Consider the following 25,107-nt stretch of genomic DNA (forward strand, 5'->3'; position numbering starts at 1 on the left):
CCCACATGGGGGCTCGTTGATAAGATGACTCGTTATGTCAACCTCACAGACAAAGAATAAAATCACAGTGATCCGTGAGACTGACCAAATTGCCCAAATGGCATCCTGTTATCTCACTGGTACCTATCTTCTCAGAGCTGTGAGACCGCTAGATTCCAGACCTCGGCTACATGAGCATCCTTCAGAGAATTCTTCATTGGTGGGGTATAAGAAGGACCCAGTCAGAAAGGGAGGATGCTGGTTCTCCTTAAGGGCCAGTCACCCTCTCTTTTGCCTCTAATAAATTTCCCTTTTCTTGCCTGACTCCCCAGCTCACTCTCTTTTTCTCTGCATTCATCTTACCAGCAACAAAATCTAGAATTCATTTTAAAAACTAAGTTAATTCAACTACAAATGTAAGGCATGGTAACCAGCAAAATGGCAGTGGGAGAACAGGGTAAGGGGATATTCATCACTCAAAATACAGGAACAAGTGATTATTTCCTTAGTACATGAATAATTTCTACAGTGAAGAAGAAAATTTGAATAGTCCAAAAGGGAAATCAGGAAAAGGTATAAGATGACAACTCACCCAAAGAGGAAATACGGTGAGTCTAAGCAACAAATTAAGAAAGTAAAATCAAAATAAGATACCAATGACACAAATCAAACACTTTAATGACATCTGGGATAGGCTGCGACAAAAAAGAACTTCATACGCTGCTTATGAGGGTGTAAATTGATATAACTTCTATGAGTGCATGAGTGAAGTCATTCAGTGCTGTCTGACTCTTTGCGACCCTATGGACTGTATCCTGCCAGGCCCCCCCGTCCATGGTATTTTCCAGGCAAGGATACTGGAGTGGGTTGCCATTTCTTTCTCCAGAGAATCTTCCCCACCCAGGGATCAAACCTGCATTTCCTGCGTCTCCGGCATTGCAAGCAGATTTCTCACCCGCTGAGCTATTGGGAAAGTTCAATTTCTATGGACTTTATCAATAACTCAGAAATTTAAAATGGGATATCCTCTGGTCCAGTAAATCCTTGGTACAAAATCATCTCACAAATGAAGTTCTTGTGCTCTAAGAAAAAGACATTTGTTCACTTAGCACTGTTCATATCAGCAAAACATTTTAAACAACCTACAGACCTATCAAGAGCGTTATGGTTAATTGATGTTCCAGCCACACAATGGAAAACTATAAAGCAATTCCAAAGAATAAGATAAACCTACATACAATCACATGGTAAGATCCTTTGACGTATTTGGTGAAAAATGTAATCTGCATACACATTTTTTTTTTCTTTTTCGCTCAGTCCTGTCTGACTCTTTGCCACCCAATGGACTGTACAGTGCACGGAATTCTCCAGGACAGAATACTGGAGTGGGTAGGCTTTCCCTTCTCCAGGGGTCTTCCCAACCCAGGGATCGAACCCAGGTCTCACATACACAGATAGTGCAATAATATTTATGAAAAAGACATATTTGCATAAATCTGGATATGCTTGCAAATGCAAAGAAAACGGTTTGTAAGGATAAACTCCCACTTTTTAACACTTCAGTTAAGAAGAGGAACATGATAGAAGGAAGTTTTAGGACTGGGCTTTGGGTTCTTCTATTCCCACTTTTTATTTTACGCATTTACTTCTAAATTTTTACCAGGAGAACGTTATCTCTGTAAACAATAAAAATAACTAAATGAGCTGTATCAGGTTCACCAAAGCCTTACCTGAGAACCTTCTGGATGATCCCCTCAAAGGTAAAATCTGCCACTTAGAACGCAGGGAAAATCTACGCCTTTTGTGTATGGGTGTGTGTGTGTGTGTGTGTGTGAGTGAGTGTCCCTGAACAAGTCAAATTCTCCCGGTCAATTGTGAGTCGGGTAAGCACTCATTTCATTCACCTTTAAGAAGTGCATCTTGTATTAACTAAATCCTGAGAGGATGGGCACCAGGGACAAATTTGGGGCTAGTTAGATCATGGCCTTTGGTCCCATCACTACATGCAAAATAGATGGGGAAACAATGGAAACAGTGAGAGACTTTATTTTCTGGGCTCCAAAATCACTGCAGATGGTGATTGCAGCCATGAAATTAAAAGACACTTGCTCCTTGGAAGGAAAGCTATGACCAACCTAGACAGCATATTAAAAAGCAGAGACATTACTTTGCCAACAAAGGTCCGTCTAGTCAAAGCTATGGTTTCTCCAGTAGTCATGTATGGATGTGACAGTTGGACCATAAAGAAAGCTGAGCGCTGAAGAATTGAAGCTTTTGAACTGTGGTGTTGGAGAAGACTCTTGCGAGTCCCTTGGACTGCAAGGAGATCCAACCAGTCCATCCTAAAGGAAATCAGTCCTGAATAGCCATTGGAAGGACTGATGCTGAAGCTGAACTCCAATACTTTGGCCACTTGATGTGAAGAACTGACTCCTTTGATGCTGGGGAAGATTGAAGGCGGGAGGAGAAGGGGACGACAGAGCATGAGATGGCTGGATGGCATCACCGACTTGATGGACATGAGTCTGAGTAAGCTCCGGGAGCTGGTGATGGACAGGGAGGCCTGCTGTGCCACAGTCCGTGGGGTCGCAAAGAGTTGTACACGACTGAGCGACTGAACTGACCTCAACTGAACCACGTGACAGCCAACGACGCTCCAGCATCTGGGGCACGAGCCGCCGGGGGGCCAAACGGACGCGCCTAGAACCTCAGGAAACCGTTGGTGGGTGGGGAGGGGGCTCCGTCCGGCAGCTCCGTTCTGATCTGCTGTGCTGAGAACGTGGGGTTTCCTTCCTGGAAATGAGCCTTAATCCCTCGAAGGTGGCGCCGGAGCCGGAGCCAGAGGGGGAGCCGGAGCCGGAGCGGGAGGCGGGACAAGGGCCTGGGTCCGAGGCCCAGGGGCCGTGGCCGGAGAGAGAGAGCGGGCCGCCCGCGGGGCCTGGCCCGGAGCCAGAGCCGCCCTCGCTGGCGGGTCAGGACCGGGAGCCGGGGCTCGGCCCGGCGGCGGGGCCGAGCGCAGAGCCCCCTCCAGAGCCCGAGGCTCCGCCGCCCCCGCCGGCCTCGCGGTCTGAGAACCTTCAGGCCCAGCGGCACCGCTGCCACACCGACTGCCTGGAGGTGCCGCTGTCGCGGGGCTTCCGGCGTCTGGGCGGGAAGGTGGGCGCGCACCCCTGGATCTTCCTGCTGCTGCCCATGGTGCTAACGGCCGTCCTGGGCACCGGCCTGATGTACCTGCCCCGCGATGGAGAAGACGACCCGGAGGAGCAGTACACCCCGATCGGGAGCCCCGCCAAGGCCGAGCGGCGCTTCGTGCAGGGACATTTCACCGCCAACGACTCTCTCATCTTCTCCATCTCCAGAAAGAGCGCCGAGGTCTTTTATGCCTCCGTCCTCGTGGTCTCCAACACCGAGACCCTGCTGGAGCCGGACATCCTAGAGGAAATCAGCAAGGTGGACGACGCTGTGTAGGCTCTGACTGTGACCCAGGACAACGGAACCCAGATCCCCTACAGCGAGGTGTGCGCTAAGAACCAGGGCTCCTGTGTCCCCCCCAACCCACTCTTGTTCGCCTGGAAAAGGAACAAGGGCCTCAACCTGAGAACCATCACCTTCCCCATCTACAGCCTAGCCGGTCAGATGGTCTCCCTGGCCAACATCCTGGGAGGAACTGTCTTGGGCGAGAGTACGGGGCCGAGCCAGTTACTCCTCCAGGCCAAAGCCATGCGGCTGCAGTACTACGTGGAGACAGGTGAAGGAGAGGGAAATGGACGTAGCAAGGCGTGGATGATCCATTTCCTGATGAAGGTTGGCAGCCTTGAAGAGAGTCTGGCCTTGAAGAAGATCCAGGTACCTGGCGGCTGGGGTTTGTGGGAGGCCAGGAGAAGGTGGGAGGGATAAGAGGACTTGTTCCAAGGACCACAGCAGCAGCACCCCCAGATTATCAGACAGGGTCCTTGACTGGAGGCTAGGTGCGCTCTGCTTTATTTGATCCTTAATTCAACTTTCTTACAATAGCGCCCTGAAGAAAGTCACAGTGGATTCTAAACAAGGGTGGATGTGTGTGTAACTGATTCTCTTTGCTGTACACGTGAAACTAACACAACATTGTAAAGCAACTATACTACAGTAATTTTTTTTAATAAAGTAAAAAGAGGACTTTAAAAAAAGAGAGAGAGAGAAGAATGCCACAAATGTTAAATCCTTGATAACATTCTGATTAAAAACATATGGTAGAATAGGGAGAAGATGGCGGAGGAATAGGACGGGGAGACCACTCTCTCCTCCACAAATTTATCGAAAGAACATCTGAACGCTGACCAAACTTCACAAAACTACTTCTGAAGGCTGGCTGAGGACGTCAGGCTTTCACAAAAACTGCGCATTATCTTCAAAAGAGGTAGGAGAAATTATAAAAGATAAAAAGAGAGACAAAAGAGTTAGGGACGGAGACCCGTCCCGGGGAGGGAGTCGTAAAAGAGGAGGAATTTCCAAGCACCAGGAAACCCTCTCACCGGCGGGTGTGGGGGAGGATTTTTTATCTCAGAGGGCAACGTAACTGGGAGGAAAAAATAAATAAAATCGACAGATTACGTGCCTAAAGCAACTCCCAGCAAAGAACCCCAGACGCTCGCATCATCCGCCACCAGCAAGTGGGGGCTGAACGGAGAGGAGCGGGCGGCATTGCCTAGGGTAAGGACCGGGCCCGAGTGCCCCGAGGGCAATCTGAGGGAGCTAACGTGAGATAGTAACCTAAACTGTGGGACAGCGAGAGAGAGAACTATCCCGCGAAAAGCCCAACTCTAAGGCACTGCCGGCCCGCTCACAGAACAAAGGACTGAGCGATACCAGAGGAGAGCTAGCCGGCTGCGGACCGCGCCATCCCCCGCCGGACACAGCGGGCAGGCGGGGCCCGCCAGAGCCGGAAAGGGGCAAACTCGGCTCCAGAGAGGGCACCCCCTACCAAACTGCAAACAGGCTCCCAGTTTTTTAAGCAAAGACTGCCTGAGATCCCGGAGGGTCGACAGCAGCCGGGAGGGTCGCAGCCAGAGACCAGCTCCCCAGAACCGACACAAAGCACACCGGAGCCGGGCGCGCCCGTAAACCGAGGCGGGGACCAGGGAGGTGATAAGCCGCACCGCCCCAACAGGGGACAGCGCCCTCGCCAAACTCCTGGCCGCCTGGGCAGCTCCGACCGGGAACGGCATAAGCCGCGGGCAAAATCGAGTCTGCGCCTTTGTGGAGTAACCGGGAGCCTGAACCTGAGCGGCTTAGTCCTGGGAAGTGCACGCAGCTCAGGGCCCGCTCCCCGGCCGAGTAACCTGAAGCCTGAGCAGGGTAGACGGGGAAAGCACACACGCCGTGAGCGGGGGCGAACCCAGTGCGGCCGAGACACTGCGAGCTTACCACACACACGCCAGAATTGCAGTGTTCCTTCCTCCCCACAGCACGATTGAACAAGCGAACCTAAAGAGATCACCTCCACCGCTTTGTTGCAGGGCGGAAATTAGATACTGAAGAGATCTCCAAACAGAAGCCAAATAAACAGAGGGAAGTGCTTTGGAAGGGACAGGCCAACAGATTAAGATCCCTGTAGCTAATACCGACTGCATTAAAAAGGACCTACAGATCTTGAAAAGTATAAGCAGGAATAAGGATCTATCTAAAACTGAGCAGATCCCACACTGCTCACAACAGCACCAGAGAAAGTCCGGGATATATATATTTTTTACTATTATTATTTTTTTTAATTTTTTTAATTTTTTTTTTTAATTAAAAAAAAAAAATTTTTTTCTCTTCTTTCCTTTTTCTTCAAGCCCTCTATTACACCTTTAACTTTCATTTTCATAACCCACTATTAACTTGCAAAAAAAAAAAAAAAAAACCCTATTTTTGAAGCAAACTACATACATATATCTTATACCTTTTGTGTTTTTTTTTTTAATGTTTTTTTCCTGTTCTACATTTTTTTACTGTTTCTTTTTTTACTGTTTTACTGTTTTTTTTTCTTTTTACACTGTTCCCTTTTTTCTTTCTTTTTTTTTTTTTTTAGATTGTAAGTTTTATAAGAGTCTAACCTCTACTCTAGATTTTTAATCTGTGTTTTACATATTTGATATCAACTTTGTACATTTAAGAACCCAATCTTTAGGACCCATTTTTACTCAGGAGTGTGATCACTGGCCTGATCACTCTCTCCCCCTATTGATGCTCTTTCTTCTCCCCCAGGGAACCTCTATCTCCCACCCTCCTCCTTCTCTTCTCAACCCAATTCTGTGAATCTCTGAGGGTGTTCTGGGTACCGGAGAACACTTCAGGAACAGCATACTGCCCAGATCTCTCTCTCCCCTCTTAATTCCTCCCTTTCTACTCATGCTCACCTCTGTTACCTTCCTCCCCCCTCTCTATGTATCTCTGTGAATCACTCTGAGGGTTCCAAACTGTGGAAAGCACAGAGGGAAGTGCTTACTGGCTAGATTGCTCTCTCCACATTTGAATTCCCCTCTTCCCCTCCTGGTCACTACAACCCACCCCCCCCACCTCATCTCTCCATGTAACTCAGTGAACCTTTCTGGGTATCCCTCACTGTGGAGAATCTTTTCACCATTAACCTAAAAGTTTTATTATTGAGGCTGTATGGAAGGAGAAGTCTTGAGGCTACTGCAAGAATAAGACTGAAAGCCAGGGGAAACATTAATTAATAAGAGACCATCCAATAGCCTCCATAAATTCACTGAAACCAAGCTCCACCCAAGAGATAATAAGTTCCAGAGCAAGACATACCACGCAAATTCTCCAGCAACGCAGGAACATAGACCTGAGCATCAATATACAGGCTGCCCAGAGGCACACCAAATCCATAGACATCTCAAAAATTAATACTGGTCACTCCATTACACTCAAGAGAGCAGAAATCCAGCTCCACCCACCAGAACACCGACACAAGCTCCCCCAACCAGGAAACCTTGACAAGCCACCTGTCCAACCCCAACCGCAGTGAGGAACCTCCACAACAAAGAGGAACTTCATACTACCAGAATACAGAAGGGCCACGCCTAACACAGCAATCTAAACAAGATGAAAAGGCAGAGAAATACTCAGCAAGTAAAGGAAAATGAGAAATGCCCACAAAGCCAAACAAAAGAGGAGGAGATAGGGAATCTATCCGAAAAAGAATTTAGAATAAGGATAATAAAAATGATCCAAAATCTTGAAAGCAAAATGGAGTTACAGATAAATAGCCTGGAGACAAAGATTGAGAAGATGCAAGAAATGTTTATCAAGGACTTAGAAGAAATAAAAAGGAATCAATATAGAATGAATAATGAAATAAAGGAGATAAAAGACACTCTGGAGGGAACCAACAGTAGAATAACGGAGGCAGAAGATAGGATAAGTGAGGTAGAAGATAGAATGATGGAAATAAACGAAGCAGAGAGGAAAAAAGAAAAAAGAATCAAAAGAAATGAGGAAAACCTCCGGGACCTCTGGGACAATATGAAACGCCCCAACATTCGAATCATAGGAGTCCCAGAAGAAGAAGATAAAAGGAAAGGCCATGAAAAAATACTCGAGGAGATAATAGTTGAGAATTTCCCTAAATTGAGGAAAGAAATAGTCACAGAAGTCCAAGAAACCCAGAGAGTTCCAAACAGGATAAACCCAAGGCGAAACACCCCAAGACACATATTAATCAAATTAACAAAGATCAAACACAAAGAACAAATATTAAAAGCAGCAAGGGAAAAACAACAAATAACACACAAGGGGATCCCCATAAGGATAACAGCTGATCTTTCAATAGAAACCCTTCAGGCTAGAAGGGAATGGCAGGACATACTTAAAGTAATGAAAGAGAATAATCTACAACCCAGATTACTGTACCCAGCAAGGATCTCATTCAGATATGAAGGAGAATTCAAAAGCTTTACAGACAAGCAAGAGCTGAGGGAATTCAGCACCACCAAACCAGCTCTCCAGCAAATGCTAAAGGATCTTCTCTAAACAGGAAACACAGAAAGGATGTTTCAACACGAACTCAAAACAACAAAGTAAATGGCAACGGGATCATACTTATCAATAATTACCTTAAATGTAAATGGGTTGAATGCCCCAACCAAAAGGCAAAGGGTTGCTGAATGGATACAAAAACAAGACCCCTATATATGCTGTCTACAAGAGACCCACCTCAAAACTAGGGACACACACAGGCTGAAAGTGAAAGGATGGAAAAACATATTCCATGCAAACGGAGACCAAAAGAAAGCAGGAGTCGCAATACTCATTTCAGATAAAATAGACTTTAAAATAAAGGATGTGAAAAGGGACAAAGAAGGACACTACATAAAGATCAAAGGATCAATTCAAGAAGAAGACGTAACAATCATAAATATATATGCACCCAACATAGGAGCACCACAATATATAAGGCAAATACTAACAAGTATGAAAGGGGAAATTAACAATAACACAATAATAGTGGGAGACTTTAATACTCCACTCACGCATATGGATAGATCAACTAAACAGAAAATTAACAAGGAAACACAAACTTTAAATGATACAATAGACAAATTAGATTTAATTGATATTTACAGGAGTTTCCACCCCAAAACAATCAATTTTACCTTTTTCTCAAGTGCACATGGAACTTTCTCCAGGATAGATCACATCCTGGGCCATAAATCTAGCCTTGGTAAATTCAAAAAAATTGAAATCATCCCAGCCATCTTCTCTGACCACAATGCAGTAAGATTAGACCTCAATTACAGGAAAAAAACTATTAAAAGTTCCAACATATGGAGGCTAAACAACACGCTTCTGAATAACCAACAAATCACAGAAGAAATCAAAAAAGAAATAAAATTATGCATAGAAACGAATGAAAATGAAAACACAACAACCCAAAACCTATGGGACACTGTAAAAGCAATACTAAGGGGAAGGTTCATAGCAATACAGGCGTACCTCAAGAAACAAGAAAAAAATCAAATAAATCAACTAACTCTACACCTAAAGCAACTAGAGAAGGAAGAAATGAAAAACCCCAGGGTCAGTAGAAGGAAAGAAATCTTAAAAATTAGGGCAGAAATAAATGCAAAAGAAACAAAAGAGACCATAGCAAAAATCAACAAAACTAAAAGCTGGTTTTTCGAGAAGATAAACAAAATTGATAAGCCATTAGCCAGACTCATCAAGAAACAAAGGGAGAAGAATCAGATCAACAAAATTAGAAATGAAAATGGAGAGATCACAACAGATTCCACAGAAATACAAAGGATCATAAGAGACTACTACCAACAGCTATATGCCAATAAAATGGACAACTTGGAAGAAATGGACAAATTCTTAGAAAAGTATAACTTTCCAAAACTGAACCAGGAAGAAATAGAAGATCTTAACAGACCCATCACAAGCACGGAAATCGAAAGTGTAATCAGAAATCTTCCAGCAAACAAAAGCCCAGGACCAGACGGCTTCACAGCGGAATTCTACCAAAAATTTAGAGAAGAGCTAACACCTATCCTGCTCAAACTCTTCCAGAAAATTGCAGAAGATGGTAAACTTCCAAACTCATTCTATGAGGCCACCATCACCCTAATTCCAAAACCAGACAAAGATGTCACAAAAAAGGAAAACTACAGGCCAATATCACTGATGAACATAGATGCAAAAATCCTTAATAAAATTCTAGCAAACAGAATCCAACATCATATTAAAAAGATCATACATCATGACCAAGTGGGCTTTATCCCAGGAATGCAAGGTTTTTTTAACATCCGCAAATCAATCAATGTAATACACCACATTAACAAATTGAAAGAAAAAAACCATATGGTTATCTCAATAGATGCAGAAAAAGCCTTTGACAAAATTCAGCATCCATTTATGATTAAAACCCTCCAGAAAGCAGGAATAGAAGGAACATATCTCAACATAATAAAAGCTATATATGACAAACCCACAGCAAACATTATCCTCAATGGTGAAAAATTGAAAGCATTTCCCCTAAAGTCAGGAACAAGGCAAGGATGCCCACTTTCACCACTACTATTCAACATAGTTTTGGAAGTTTTGGCCACAGCAATCAGAGCTGAAAAAGAAATAAAAGGAATACAGATAGGAAAAGAAGAAGTAAAACTCTCACTGTTTGCAGATGACATGATCCTCTACATAGAAAACCCTAAAGACTCTACTAGAAAATTACTAGAGTTGATCAATGAATATAGTAAAGTTGCAGGATATAAAATTAACACACAGAAATCCCTTGCATTCCTATACTCCAATAATGAGAAAACAGAAAGAGAAATTAAGGAAACAATACCATTCACCATTGCATCAAAAAGAATAAAATACTTAGGAATATATCTACCTAAAGAAACAAAAGACTTATATATAGAAAACTATAAAACACTGATGAAAGAAATCAAAGAGGACACAAACAGATGGAGAAATATACCGTGTTCATGGATTGGAAGAATTAATATAGTGAAAATGAGTATTCTACCCAAAGCAATCTACAGATTCAATGCAATCCCTATCAAGCTACCAATGGTATTTTTCACAGAACTAGAACAAATCATCTCACAATTTGTATGGAAATATAAGAAACCTCGAATAGCCAAAGCAATCTTGAGGAAGAAGAATGGAACTGGAGGAATCAACCTGCCTGACTTCAGACTCTACTACAAAGCCACAGTCATCAAGACAGTATGGTACTGGCACAAAGATAGAAATATAGATCAATGGAACAAAATAGAAAGCCCAGAGATAAACCCACGCACTTATGGACACCTTATCTTCGACAAAGGAGGCAAGAATATACAATGGAGAAAAGACAACCTCTTTAACAAGTGGTGCTGGGAAAACTGGTCAACCACTTGTAAAAGAATGAAACTAGAACACTTCCTAACACCGTACACAAAAATAAACTCAAAATGGATTAAAGATCTAAACGTAAGACCAGAAACAATAAAACTCCTAGAGGAAAACATAGGCAAAACACTCTCCGACATAAATCACAGCAGGATCCTCCATGACCCACCTCCCAGAATATTGGAAATAAAAGCAAAAATAAACAAATGGGACCTAATTAAAATTAAAAGCTTTTGCACAACAAAGGAAACTATAAACAAGGTGAAAAGACAGCCTTCAGAATGGGAGAAAATAATAGCAAATGAAGCAACAGACAAACAATTAATCTCAAAAATATACAAGCAACTTCTGCAGCTGAATTCCCGAAAAATAAATGACCCAATCAAAAAATGGGCCAAAGAACTAAACAGACATTTCTCCAAAGAAGACATACAGATGGCTAACAAACACATGAAAAGATGCTCAACATCACTCATTATTAGAGAAATGCAAATCAAAACCACAATGAGGTATCATTTCACACCAGTCAGAATGGCTGCTATCCAAAAGTCTACAAGCAATAAATGCTGGAGAGGGTGTGGAGAAAAGGGAACCCTCTTACACTGTTGGTGGGAATGCAAACTAGTACAGCCACTATGGAGAACAGTGTGGAGATTCCTTAAAAAACTGGGAATAGAACTGCCATATGACCCAGCAATCCCACTGCTGGGCATATACACCGAGGAAACCAGAATTGAAAGAGACGCGTGTACCCCAATGTTCATCGCAGCACTGTTTACAATAGCCAGGACATGGAAGCAACCTAGATGTCCATCAGCAGATGAATGGATAAGGAAGCTGTGGTACATATACACAATGGAATATTACTCAGCCATTAAAAAAAATACATTTGAACCGGTTCTACTGAGATGGATGAAACTGGAGCCCATTATACAGAGTGAAGTAAGCCAGAAAGAAAAACAACAATACAGTATACTAATGCATATATATGGAATCTGAAAGATGGTAACGATAACCCTATATGCGGGACAGAATGAGAGACACAGATGCATGGAACAATTTTATGGACTCTGAGGGAGAAGGTGAGGGTGGGTCGTTCTGGGAGAATGGCATTGAGACATGTGTATTGTCATATGTGAAACAGAGCACCATTCCATGTTCGATGCATGTGACAAGGGCTCGGGGCCGGGGCAGTGGGATGATCCAGAGGGATGGGAGGGGGAGGGAGGTGGGTGGGGGGTTCGGGAAGGGGAACACATGTAAACCTATGGCTGATTCTTGTCAATGTATGGCAAAAACTATTACAATATTGTAAAGTAATTAGCCCCCAAGTAAAATAAATAAATTTATAAAAAAAAAAAAAAAAAAAGTGAATAGAAAAAAAAAAAAAAAAAAAAAAAAAAAAAACATATGGTACGTTCTCAGGGTAGGTCTGTTTAGTACAGACGTTGATCTTCAGGTTTAGTTTGGTTTATCTGGTCAAGCTACTCTGAAATTCTTACTTTCAGTTTAAGCCTTTGCTGTTTCTGGGAACCCCCTAAACTTTGTTTGGAGTTCATTGGAATAAAACAGCAAAACTTTAAACAAAAGTTCCATGATGTTTTTGAGAAAGATGAGCATTTTAAAAGTAAATTATAGCATAGTGCCAGACACATATTAGCTGCTCAGTAATTTGGGGGCTGGCAAACCTAATACTCTGAATAAAACTGGTGAAATGAGAAGATATCGTCTGGAAAAAGCCTTTTAATACCCAGGCCTGTCTGAAATGATGTTTGTACAATTAAAATAGTAAAAGATAATGACCGAATAGAAGTTTAGAAAAAGTTATAATGTCTACAGTTAGTAATGCTTTCACAGTTTTATATAAGATTCAGATTTTGTGTATTCAGGAGTTTAGATTTTTTTGAAAGAAACTTTGAAAAGCATGCCAGAGATTTGTGAGAAGAAGCAAATCTTTATTACCTTCTTTATTCTAAAATCATAATCCATATATTTTGATTTTTCACTGAATTGTAATGTTTAAATCAAAAAGTTATAGTGTTTCAATATCATATGTAACTCATGTACAGTGTCAGAATCGAAAGTCATTTACCTGAATATATTTTTGTGACAGGTTATCTACTTTTCATCACTTTCTAGACAACTGGAATTTGAGGCAACTTCTAAGACTGTGATCCCCTTGTTTCACTTGGCATACCTTCTAATCATATTATTTGCAATTGTATCGTGCTACAGGTAAAACAATTTTATTAGTTTTTTAAACTCTAAAAAATATTTTATTGTAGTAATGTATATAATGTGTATATAACATTTATAACATAAAATGTATCAGTTCAAAAACCATTTTTAAGTGTACAGATCAGTGACATTAATTACATTATCAGTGTTGTGCAACCATCACAACTATCCCTTTATGAATATCTTCCATCACCCCAAACAAACACTGTAACCATTAAGTAATAACTCCCCGTCGTCTCCCCCAAGTCTTGGCTAAGTTTTAATCTAGTTTCTGTTTCCATGAATTTGCCTATTCTAGAGATTTCATAGAAGTGTAATCATACAGTATTTGTCCTTTTGTGATTGACTTATTTCACTTATCATAATGTTTTCAAGGTTTATCCATGTTGTAGCATAAGTTCCTTTACATGGCTGAATAATATTCCATTTTATGTATATACCGTATTTGTTTATCCACCTATCTGTTGATGGGCACTTGAAATATTTTTTCCTTTTGACTATAGTGAATAATGCTGCAGTGAACCATGGTGTCCAAATCTCTGTTTAAGTTCCTGTTTTCAGTTCTTTTCAGTATATACCTAGGAGTGGAATTAGTGGGTTATATGATAATTCACTGGCTAGCTTTTTGAAGAACCACCAAATTATTTTTCACAGAGGCTACACCATTTTATATCCCACCAGCAGTGTGTAAGTTTTCCAATTTCTCTACATTCTCACCGTGATTATCTTTCTAATGTGGTTGTTGGTTATTTGTGTGTCTTCTTTGGGGCTCCCCAGGGGGTGCAGTGGTAAAGAATCCGCCTGCCGGTGCAGGAGACGCAAGAGACTGGGTTTTGATCCCTGTGTTGGGAAGATGCCCTGGAGAAGGACATGGTAGGCCACTCTGGTATTCTTGCCTGGAAAATTCCATGAACAGAAGAGCTTGGTGGCTAGGGGTCACAAGGAGTCAGACAACCGAACAACTGAGCACACACGCATACCCTCTATAGAGAAGTGTCTATTCAAGTCCTTTGCCCTTTTTTGGCTGTGCCCCAGGGCTTGAAGAATCTTGTTTCCCCGACCAGGGGTTGAACTTGGGCCCAGGCCCTTGGCAGTGAAAGTTTGGAGTTCTGACCACTGGACTTCCAGGGAATTCCCCACCTTTGTTCATTTTTAGTGAAGCTGTTTGTCCTTTTGTTGTTGAATTCTGTTGTTGTTGAGTATATGTTTTGGATATTAAATCCTTATCAAGTTATATAATTTGCAAATATTTTCTCTCTGTAGATTATCTCTTTACTTTCTTGATAATGCCCTTTAATGTATGTACAAAGGTTTTAATTTAGATGAAATTCAGCTTATTTGTTTTCATTGTTTCTGCTTGTGCTTTTGGTGTCACATCTAAGCGGCCATTGACAGGTGAGGTCATGTGCGAGTGCTCTGTGTTTCCTTCAAGAATTTTTTGGTTTTAGCCGCAATATTTAGGTGGTTACGATTTTTAATCATAGTTGTATACGATGTGAAGTAGGGGTCCAACTTTATTCTTGTTCCTGTGGAAATCCAGTCATCCAAGGGCCATTTGTTGAAGAGACTGCTCTTTCCCAGTTGATTGGATCTGGCATCCTTGTCAAAAATCAGCGGGCTGGAGATACGTGCATTTCTCTCTAGATGCTCCGTTCTGCTCCGTTGGTCTCTATATCTGTCCAGATACTAGGACCACTCTCAGTTATCCGTTTATTTTTTCTTTTTAAGGTTATTCTGGAACATCCAGGGCTCCTTGTAATTCCATATGAATTTGAGTATTGACCCATACATTTCTGAAAAACAAGCTGTTTGAATTTTGATAGAGATTGTGTTTAATGTGTAGATCACCTTAGGTGAGATTGTCATTTTGATGATATTAAGTCTCCCCCCCAGCCCCAAGGACTGTGAAAGTCTTTCCATTAATTTAGGTCTTTTTTAGTTTCTTTCACCAATGTTTTATAGTTTTCCATGTACCAGTCTTTCACTTCTTAGATTAAATGTATTCTAAGTATTTCATTATTTTAAACGCTAAATGAAATCACTTCTTAATTTCTTTTCTTAATCATTCATTGCACATGGCTAGAAACAGCTGAATCCTGTGTGTTGATCTTGTATCTTGCTTTACTGAATTTTTTTACTAGCTTTAGTAGCTTCCTTTGGATTCATTGGAGTTTTCATATGTAGGATCATATAATCTGTGAAAAGAGAGTTACAATTCTTCCTTTCCAGTTTGAATGTGTTTAATTTCAAAGTCCTGTCTAATTGTTCTGATTAGCACTTCTGCTGCTGCTGCTGCTGCTAAGTCGCTTCAGTCGTGTCCGACTCTGTGCGACCCCATAGACGGCAGCCCACCAGGCTCCCCCGTCCCTGGGATTCTCCAGGCAAGAACACTGGAGTGGGTTGCCAGTTCCTTCTCCAATGCATGAAAGTGAAAAGTGAAAGTGAAGTCGCTTAGTCATGTCTGACTCTTAGCGACCCCATGGACTGCAGCCTACCAGGCTCCTCTGTCCATGGGATTTTCCAGGCAAGAGTACTGGAGTGGGGTGCCATCGCCTTCTCCGTAGCACTTCTAGTACATCTTTGAATATCACTGATGAAAGTAGACATCCTTATCTTGTTCCTGATCTTAGAGGGAAAGCTTTCTTTTTTTCACCATTGAGTATAACGTTAGCTGTGCAGTTTTCATAATTGCCTTTATAATTTTGAGGAACTTTCCTTCCATTCCTTGTTGTTCAGAGTTTTTATCATGAGAAGACACTGGGTTTTGTCAAGTGCCTTTTCTGTACCCTTTGAGAGCTTCATATGGTTTTATCCTTTGTTCTGTGAGTGTGCTGTATTACAGCGATTGATGCTCTCATGTTACTCCTCCAGTCCTGGGGTAAATCCCATATGGTCATGATGTATACTTCTTTTAATATGCTTATTGAATTGTCTTTGCTAGAATTTTGTTGAGGATTTTTGTATCTATATTAATAAGAGGTATTATTTGTAGCTTCCTTGTGGTATCTTGGACTCCCTGGTGGCTCAGAGGTTAAAGCGTCTGCCTCCAATGCGGGAGACCTGGGTTCAATCCCTGGGTCGGGAAGATCCCCTGAAGAAGGAAATGGCAAACCACTCCAGTATTCTTGCCTGGAGAATCCCATGGACAGAGGAGCCTGGTAGGCTACAGTCCACGGGGTCGCAAAGAGTCGGACATGACTGAGCGACTTCCCCCTGTGGTATCTTAGTCTGACATTGATTTCAGTGTAATCATGGCCTTGTCAAAAGAGTTAGGAAGTGTTCCCTTCCTTTCAGTTTTTTTGGAAGGGTTTGAAAAGGATTGGTGTTAATTCTTCTTTACATATTTGATAAAATTCACTAGTGAAGCCATCAAACCTGGACTTTATTTTGGAGGTGAGGGGAGGTTTTTGACTGTGGATCAGTCCTTTTACATGTTCTGTTGGGAGTTTCATCTTCAGTCAGTTTGGGTCTTTGTGTATTTCCAGGAATCTGTGTATTTAATCTAGGTTATCCAGTGTTTTGGCATAGGTTGCTTATAGTAATCTCTTAAATCCTTTCTATTTCTGTAAATTCAGTAGTGAAGTCTCCATTTTCATGTCTCATTTAGTTATTTGTATTTTTTTCCTCTTTATCACTCCAGATAAATGTCTTTCAATTTTGTTGATTTTTTTCGATAACCAACTTTTGGCTTTGTTGGTTTTCTCTATTGTTTTCTATTCTCAATTTTATTTATCACTATTCTTATTTTATTCCTTCTGTTAGCTTTGTGTTAGGTCGTCTCTTCTTTTCCTGGTTCCACAAGGTGGTTTGAGGTCTTTTCTCTCTTTTTCACTGTATAACTTTACCCCCGGGCACTGGTGTCACTGCATCTCATAAGTTTGATGGTATTTTGTATGTTTTCATTTTCCTTATAGATTATCTGCCTGGATGTTTTGTCCATTATTGAAAGGGATGTATTGAATTTTACAACTATGATTGTAGAGCTATATATTTCTCTCTATAATACTGTTAATATTTGCTTCATATATATTGGGTCTCTGTTATGAGGTCCATTTATGTTTATAGTTGTTATATCTTCTTGATTAATTGGCCCTTTTATAAATATATAATTCCTTCTGTCTCAAAACTTTTAACAGTTTTTGAAATGGTCTATTTTGTCTGTTATCAGTATAGGCACTCCTAGTCTCTCTTGGTTACTATTCATATGGAGAATCTATTTCAGTCCTCTTATCAATCTATTTATGTCTTTGGATCTAAAGTGAATCTCTTGTAAATAGCATATAGTTGAATCATGCTGTTTTGTCCATTCTGACAATGTCTGGTTTTTGATTGGAAAGTTTACTGTGTTTAGATTTAAAATAATTGCTGACAAGGAAGGACTTATTTCTATTGTTTGGGTATTTAATATTCTGTATATGTTAGAGCTATTATCCTTCATTTCATCCATTTATACCTTTTTTTGGGCCAAACCCAGGCCCCAGCAGTGAAAGCGCTGAGGAGCCCTAACCATTGTTCCCTGGAACTCCTGATTTCTGCTTCTTTCATGTGTAGTTAGTGAGCTGTTTTGATTGGTCGTTTTGCTGCCAGTGATTCCCAAGGCAGCCTGAGCACTGGAATCATATGAAGAAACTTTTAGACACATGGATTCTGCAGCTTCTCTACAAACTGTAGATCAGAGTCTGCAGAGCAGTGTCCCAGGACTGCAGGCATCTAAAGCTCGGAGACTCTCCTAAGTCATTCTGATAAACTGCTTAACCAAAGTCCTTCCTGGGGACTAGAAAATCTGCAAGTGTATTCACTAGCGTTCTGCATTCACATCTTTCCTTCCATTGCCTATTGGACATTAAAATAAGGATCATTTAGAGAGTCAACACAGTGACTAGTCGAAGTCAGATCACTCCAGCCAATAATCTACTTCACTCCCTCCATCCTCTGAAAAATTTATACCAACAGTCCAGGAACCTGCAACAGGGCATCGGGCTAAGCACGCCACATGTAGCTTTTATCCTGTGAATCTTTCCGGTTGCAAGGTTCATCTGTATTACTTTTATCTTAAACTCCTGTAAACCAATATTGTTGCTTTAAGAAAGTATTGTGTGTATGTGTTAGTCACTTAATTGTGTCTGACTCTTTGTGACCCCAGGGTCTGTACCCACCAGGCCTCTCTGTCCATGGGATTCTCCAGGCAAGAATACTGGAGTGGATTGCCATTTCCTTCTCCAGGGGATCTTCCTGACCCAGGGATTGAACCCAGATCTCCTGCATTGCAGGCAGATTCTTTACCATCTGAGCTCTAGGGAAGTCCACAAGAAAGTATTGGTTGTAATCAAATTTTATTTTGGTGCGTGTATGTATGTTGATTTGGGGCCCTGAGTTTAACAGATAGCACCAGCAGTTTGAGAAAAAGTGAAATACAGACATACATAGTTGTTTCAATAAGAAAGTTTGGTTATTTTAATGTGGCCTTGCATGAATAAGGTCTTTAGTTATATTCTTGCTCTTTGGGAATCAGTAGCTCCATTTCCATAATTGAATTCCCTAGTCTTCAAACCAAACTGTTTCTCTCTGCTACTAAAAGTTTCTAGAGGCAGCTATCAGTTGTTTGTTTTGAAGCAGTTGGCAATGAAGTAAAACAGAAACCTAGAGATTGTCGTCAATATTTTAAAATGTAAAGTTGTGGTTGTTGGGGAGTTAAAGTATTAAATCCAGTCTTTTTAAAGTGCTGCATATATATTCCCATTTTTGTTGGTCCAACCAAGAAATAGACATAAGTTGTGTTATTCAAAATGGAGTATATATTACTTTTTTTTTTTGCAATTAATAGCCACTTTTCTTGGGCTTCCCTGGTGGCTCAGTGGTAAAGAATCTGCCTGCAATGCAGGAGACACAGGAGACGCAGGTTTGATCCCTGGGTGGGGAAGATGCCCTAGAGGGAGGGCATGGCAACCTACTCCACTGTCCCTGCCTGGAGACTCCCGTGGACAGAGGAGCCTAGTGGGCTATAGTCTATAGGGTCACAGCAGTCAGACACGACTGAATTGGCTGAATACACACACACACACACACACAGCCCCTTTTCTAGAGCCCACTCCTCTAGCAGAGGAGAACCAGGAAAATCTGTTAGAAGGAGGCTTTCATTCTGTTTGTTAGTCACACTATAGATTAAACCAGCTTTGACCTACAGGAGGTATTTGGGATTGTGTTTATGGTAATGGGAGTCATAAGTGGGTGAGAAGATACCCGGACATGGGCGCTTTCACACTGCTTGCTTCTGTTCACGCTCCTTTGGAGATCAGGGTGGAGTTAGCCATTTGCAATGTTCTAGTATATCTTTTCGCTTCTCTTCTCTTCCCAGCTATCTGTAAGGCCTCCTCAGACAGCCATTTTGCTTTTTTCCATTTCTTTTCCATGGGGATTTTCTTGATCCCTGTCTCTTGTACAATGTCACGAACCTCTGTCCATAGTTCATCAGGCACTCTGTCTATCAGGTCTAGTCCCTTAAATCTATTTCTCACTTCCACTGTATACTCATAAGGGATTTGATCTAGGTCATACCTGAATGGTCTAGTGGTTTTCCCTACTTTCTTCAATTTAAGTCTGAATTTGGCAATAAGCAGTTCATGATCTGAGCCACAGTCTGCTCCTGGTCTTGTTTCTGCTGACTGTATAGAGCTTCCCCATCTTTGGCTGCAAAGACTATAATCAATCTGATTTCGGTGTTGACCATCTGGTGATGTCCACGTGTAGAGTCTTCTCTTGTGTTGTTGGAAGAGGGTGTTTGCTATTACCAGTGCGTTCTCGTGGCAAAACTCTATTAGCCTTTGCCCTGCTTCATTCTGTACTCCAAGGCCAAACTTGCCTGTTACGCCAGGTGTTTCTTGACTTCCTACTTTTGCATTCCAGTCCCCTATAATGAAAAGGACATCTTTTTTGGGTGTTAGTTCTAGAAGGTCTTGTAGGTCTTCATAGAACCGTTCAACTTCAGCTTCTTCGGCGTTACTGGTCGGGGCATAGACTTGGATTACCGTGATATTGAATGGTTTGCCTTGGAAACGAACAGAGATCATTCTGTCGTTTTTGAGATTGCATCCAAGTACTGCATTTTGGACTCTTTTGTTGACCATGATGGCTACTCCATTTCTTCTAAGGGATTCTTGCCCACAGTAGTAGATATAATGGTCATCTGAGTTAAATTCACCCATTCCAGTCCATCTTAGTTCGCTGATTCCTAGAATGTCGACGTTCACTCTTGCCATCTCCTGTTTGACCACTTCCAGTTTGCCTTGATTCATGGACCTAACATTCCAGGTTCCTATGCAATATTGCTCTTTACAGCATCGGACTTTGCATCTATCACCAGTCATATCCACAGTTGAATATCTGAATGCAGAGTTCCAAAGAATAGCAAGGAGAGATAAGAAAGCCTTCCTCATCCTTCCTCAGCGATCAGTGCAAAGAAATAGAGGAAAACAACAGATTGGGAAAGACTAGAGATCTCTTCAAGAAAATTAGAGATACCAAAGGAACATTTCATGCAAAGATGGGCTAGATAAAGGACAGAAATGGTATGGACCTAACAGAAGCAGAAGATATTAAGAAGAGGTGGCAAGAATACACAGAAGAACTGTACAAAAAAGATCTTCATGACCCAGATAATCACGATGGTGTGATCACTCACCTAGAGCCAGACATCCTGGAATGTGAAGTCAAGTGGGCCTTGGAAAGCATCACTACGAACAAAGCTAGTGGAGGTGATGGAGTTCCAGTTGAGCTATTTCAAATCCTCAAAGTGATGCTGTGAAAGTGTTACACTCTATATGCCAGCAAATTTGGAAAACTCAGCAGTGGCCACAGGATTGGAAAAGGTCAGTTTTCGTTCCAATCCCAAAGAAAGGCAATGCCAAAGAATGCTCAAACTACCGCATAATTGCACTCATCTCACATGCTAGTAAAGTAATGCTCAAAATTCTCCAAGCCAGGCTTCAGTAATACGTGAACCGTGAACTTCCAGATGTTCAAGCTTGTTTTAGAAAAGGCAGAGGAACCAGAGATCAAATTGCCAATATCCACTGGATCATCGAAAAAGCAAGAGAGTTCCAGAAAAACATCTATTTCTGCTTTATTGACTATGCCAAAGACTTTGACTGTGTGGATCACAATAAACTGTGGAAAATTCTAAAAGAGATGGAAATACCAGACCATCTGACCTGTCTCTTGAGAAACCTGTATGCAGGTCAGGAAGCAACAGTTAGAACTGGACATGGAACAACAGACTGGTTCCAAATAGAAAAAGGAGTCCGTCAAGGCTGTATATTGTTACCCTGCTTATTTAACTTATATGCAGAGTACATCATGAGAAACGCTGGGCTGGAAGAAACACAAGCTGGAATCAAGATTGCCGGAAGAAATATCAATAACCTCAGATATGCAGATGACACCACCCTTATGGCAGAAAGTGAAGAAGAACTAAAGAGCCTCTTGATGAAGGTGAAGGAGGAGAGTGAAAAAGTTGGCTTAAAGCTCAACGTTCTGAAAACTAAGATCATGGCATCTGGTCCCATCACTCCATGGGAAATAGATGGGGAAACAGTGGAAACAGTGTCAGACTTTATTTTTTTGGGCTCCAGAATCACTGCTGATGGTGACTGCAGCCATGAAATTAAAAGACGCTTACTCCTTGGAAGGAAGGTTATGGCCAACCTAGATAGCATATTTAAAAGCAGAGACATTACTTTGCCAACAAAAGTCCGTCTAGTCAAGGCTATGGTTTTTCCAGTGGTCATGTATGGATGTGAGAGTTGGACGGTGAAGAAAGCTGAGCGCCGAAGAATTGATGCTTTTGAACTGTGGTGTTGGAGAAGACTCTTGAGAGTCCCTTGGACTGCAAGGAGATCCAATCAATCCATCCTAAAAGAGATCAATCCTGGGTGTTCATTGGAAGATCTGATGTTGAAGCTGAAACTCCAATACTTTGGCCACCTCATGCGAAGGGTTGACTCATTGGAAAAGACCCTAATGCTGGGTAGGACTGGGGGCGGGAGGAGAAGGGGACGACAGAGGATGAGATGTTTGGATGGCATCACCGACTCGATGGACATGGGTTTGGGTAGACTCCGGGAGTTGGTGATGGACAGAGAAACCTGGCATGCTGCAGTTCATGGGGTCGCAAAGAGTCGGACACGACTCAGAGACTGAACTGAACTGAGTATATCTTTGTGTTTCTGAAAGGCCAGTCGGTAGATTCAAGCTTGGCTCGCTGCATAAGAATCAACCAGAAAAGTTTGGTAAACGTACAGATTCCCAACTTTTCTGTCCCCACCCCACCCCACCCCACCCCCACCCCCGCCCTTTGTTTTTGTTCAGTTGGTCTGGGCTGGTGCCTGGAAATTAAAGTTCTCCAGCAGACAGGTGTGGGGATTATTCCCCAAGAGAGCTGTGAAGAAGTGTCCTAGTCAAGAATGTTATGAATTGCTGGAATTTCGGTATGGAAGCTACCACCACAAGTTCCATGACTTTTCCCTCCAAATTTACAGGTGTGACTGTGTATGAAACAAAATGTGGGTTGCAGTCTTTGGAGTCATCTCTGTCACCTTGGCCATGGTGAGCGGCTTCGGCCTGATGCTGTACCTTGGGGTGCCGTTTGTGCTCATAGTTGCAAATTCACCATTTCTTATCCTCGGTGAGTAAAACACAGCGTGAGGCTGCACACCGTGTGTGGGGGGGTGCGGGGTGGGTAAAGGAAGGGTATTGTGTTAGATTAAGTGAAATAATTATATATAGGTGACTCTACAGATCCAAAATGAGGAATGAGGAGAAAAAGAAAATCAAATGGAATTATATGCCTTTAGAGTTGGAAAAATCTGGTACCCTAAAAGGAAAAACACAGACCAGGGACATGAACAGGCATTTCACACACAAACACACACACACGCACGCACGCGCGCACACACACACACACAGAATCCAAAATGCTAATCATTGAAAATGTAAGAAAGAAATATTTGACCTTTCGATTAATCAGGGATGCAAGTTAAACCAAAAGTGAGATACTTTGTCTTCTTATTGGATTAATGAATATTATAGCAAGATTGAAGGTCTGGGGAAGATTGTACGCAAGTGAACACTCTCATATTCTGCTGAGGGAGATTTGTAAATTGGTACACTTTTAAGATATAACTTTGCAACAAATCAAAAGACTTAAAAATTTTAAATGGAACACCTTTGACCTGCCAACTCCACTTCTGGGAATTTGTCCTAGTTATTGGGCAGGTTTTCGCAAAATAAAGTAAGCCTGTTCATCTTAGTGTGTTTTATAAGGAAAAACAAAGACAAGCTAATCCCATACCACCATGGGATTGGGCTGCTCAGATCCCGTTAAGGTTTGGGATCCTATTCAGCCTCTCAAAAGAGGTAGATACAAAGTGTGAAACGAAGAATGCTGGTTATGAAACAAGATGTTTAAAACAGAGAGATGTACAAATATGCATGTATATTTGTATAGAGCAAATTCTGGATAGATGATACTTAAAATATTAGCAAGGATTATCCTTGACAGGTGTAATTACAGTTGTTTAAAGGTTTTCTTTGTATTTGCCTGTACTTTCAGGATTTATTTTACAATAAGCATAAGAAAGCAAATATGTTTCTATTTTGGATGGTGAGCAACTTGGAAGAATGAATCATTGGTTTCCTAGGGGAGAGATAGGGGAGGAACTGTGCACGGGATGTGCGCCTTCCCAGCACACACTCACGCTTACGCGCTCAGTGTTCCCACAGCCGTAAACAGCTAAAGTGTAGACAGCTGATTTCATATCAACGTCTTCATATGATCTGAATATACACAGACATGTGAGTGTAGGGGTGCGGGGGGGGGCTGTGATTTCAGTAGCTCAAGAAATGTGTGAGGACCATTTCTGAACCAAGTTCCATAAATAGTAAAACTGGTTTTTAAATACCTGTTCCACATCAATGAGTTTATCTGTGGTCTTCAGTACTTCAGAGTCTTGCCCTTCATCCAGCTGAATGCAAGCGAAATCCGGAAAGCTGGCTGCGGGGGGCGTGTCAGGGTGCAGTTTGTGACAGACTCCACAAGGCTGTGTCACCGCAGGCCTCCTGCCAGACCATCCACACAGGACATCCGAGTTAGAGGCCAAGTGCAATTCCCAGTACCTTCCCGTGTAATCCATGGAGAAGATCTTCCAAGGTTGATATTAAAATCAATCAGCATTCAGTTCCAAGTATTGATTTTGTATCCATACACACAGAAACAGGTGTACAGGAGCGAAAGCGGTAGGAAGCCTGAGGGAAGTGAGATTTATCTGCACTGCGCTTAGGCTGTCCGTGGTGACCCCTTCTTCTCTGCAGTCCTCCTCTCCTAACCTCAGTGACGACTTCAGAGTCCTCACATGTTCTCCTGGCCTCTTTATTCCAAATCAATCAGGGAACGTCACTGTGGAAGAGACTGGTGACTTTAGTATTCACTTACTATGTAAAGGATTCTTAAGGTTTACTTTGGTGCATATTTCTGATCTCAAGAGTACCTGCCTTTTACTGACATAAGGCCTTAACCTGGGCAAGTGAAGTTTGAATGACAGCGTTCTGGGTGTCAGAACCAGACTAACAGAAAACCACATGTGTATGTATATCTGCATGTGTGTGTACAAACTCCGGGGTGCCTTTAAAGTCATACCACATTGATAGCTAGATGCTAACCGAAGAACAGATAAATCCAGCTCGTATTTTAAACCACAGGATGCTAACTTAGTGCCTTAGAGTAAAATGGTTTATAAGAGAAAATGGTCTCTCACATGTTCTGATGGCATCAGAGATGCATGGCTAACCCTGCTTCACCTAATACCCAGTCAGCCGGGTTTCCTGACTCTTCACTGAAACACCCCGAGTGATGACTCGGAGCAGAGGGTACTGTGCCATGTGTGCAAAGTGTAGAGTTGTTCCAGAGCGAGGAGTGATGAGCTGTGTTGTGGATTCAGAGGCAACCAGAGAAGGCGTCAGAGAAAG

The 25,107-nt window shown here is 42.0% G+C and overlaps 1 long non-coding RNA gene and 1 pseudogene across 2 annotated transcripts in view; one reads left to right on the forward strand and one right to left on the reverse strand.

Moving 5' to 3' along the window:
* The window catches only part of LOC145507828 (uncharacterized), a 43,498-nt gene extending 19,014 nt beyond the window's left edge, over window positions 1-24,484 (reverse strand). Inside the window, exon 1 of the long non-coding RNA XR_014055152.1 lies at window positions 24,045-24,484. This is a non-coding gene — a long non-coding RNA (uncharacterized LOC145507828). The remainder of the gene's footprint in view (window positions 1-24,044) is intronic.
* The window catches only part of LOC145507827 (patched domain-containing protein 3 pseudogene), a 29,533-nt pseudogene continuing 7,184 nt past the window's right edge, over window positions 2,759-25,107 (forward strand). The window contains exons 1-3 of the transcript XR_014055151.1: window positions 2,759-3,825; window positions 12,965-13,086; window positions 22,623-22,768. The product of XR_014055151.1 is annotated as a patched domain-containing protein 3 pseudogene (transcript). The remainder of the gene's footprint in view (window positions 3,826-12,964; window positions 13,087-22,622; window positions 22,769-25,107) is intronic.

This window comes from Giraffa tippelskirchi, chromosome 5, assembly GCF_054371585.1.
Source record: "Giraffa tippelskirchi isolate mGirTip1 chromosome 5, T2T-mGirTip1v1.2.pri, whole genome shotgun sequence".
Lineage (NCBI taxonomy): Eukaryota > Metazoa > Chordata > Mammalia > Artiodactyla > Giraffidae > Giraffa > Giraffa tippelskirchi.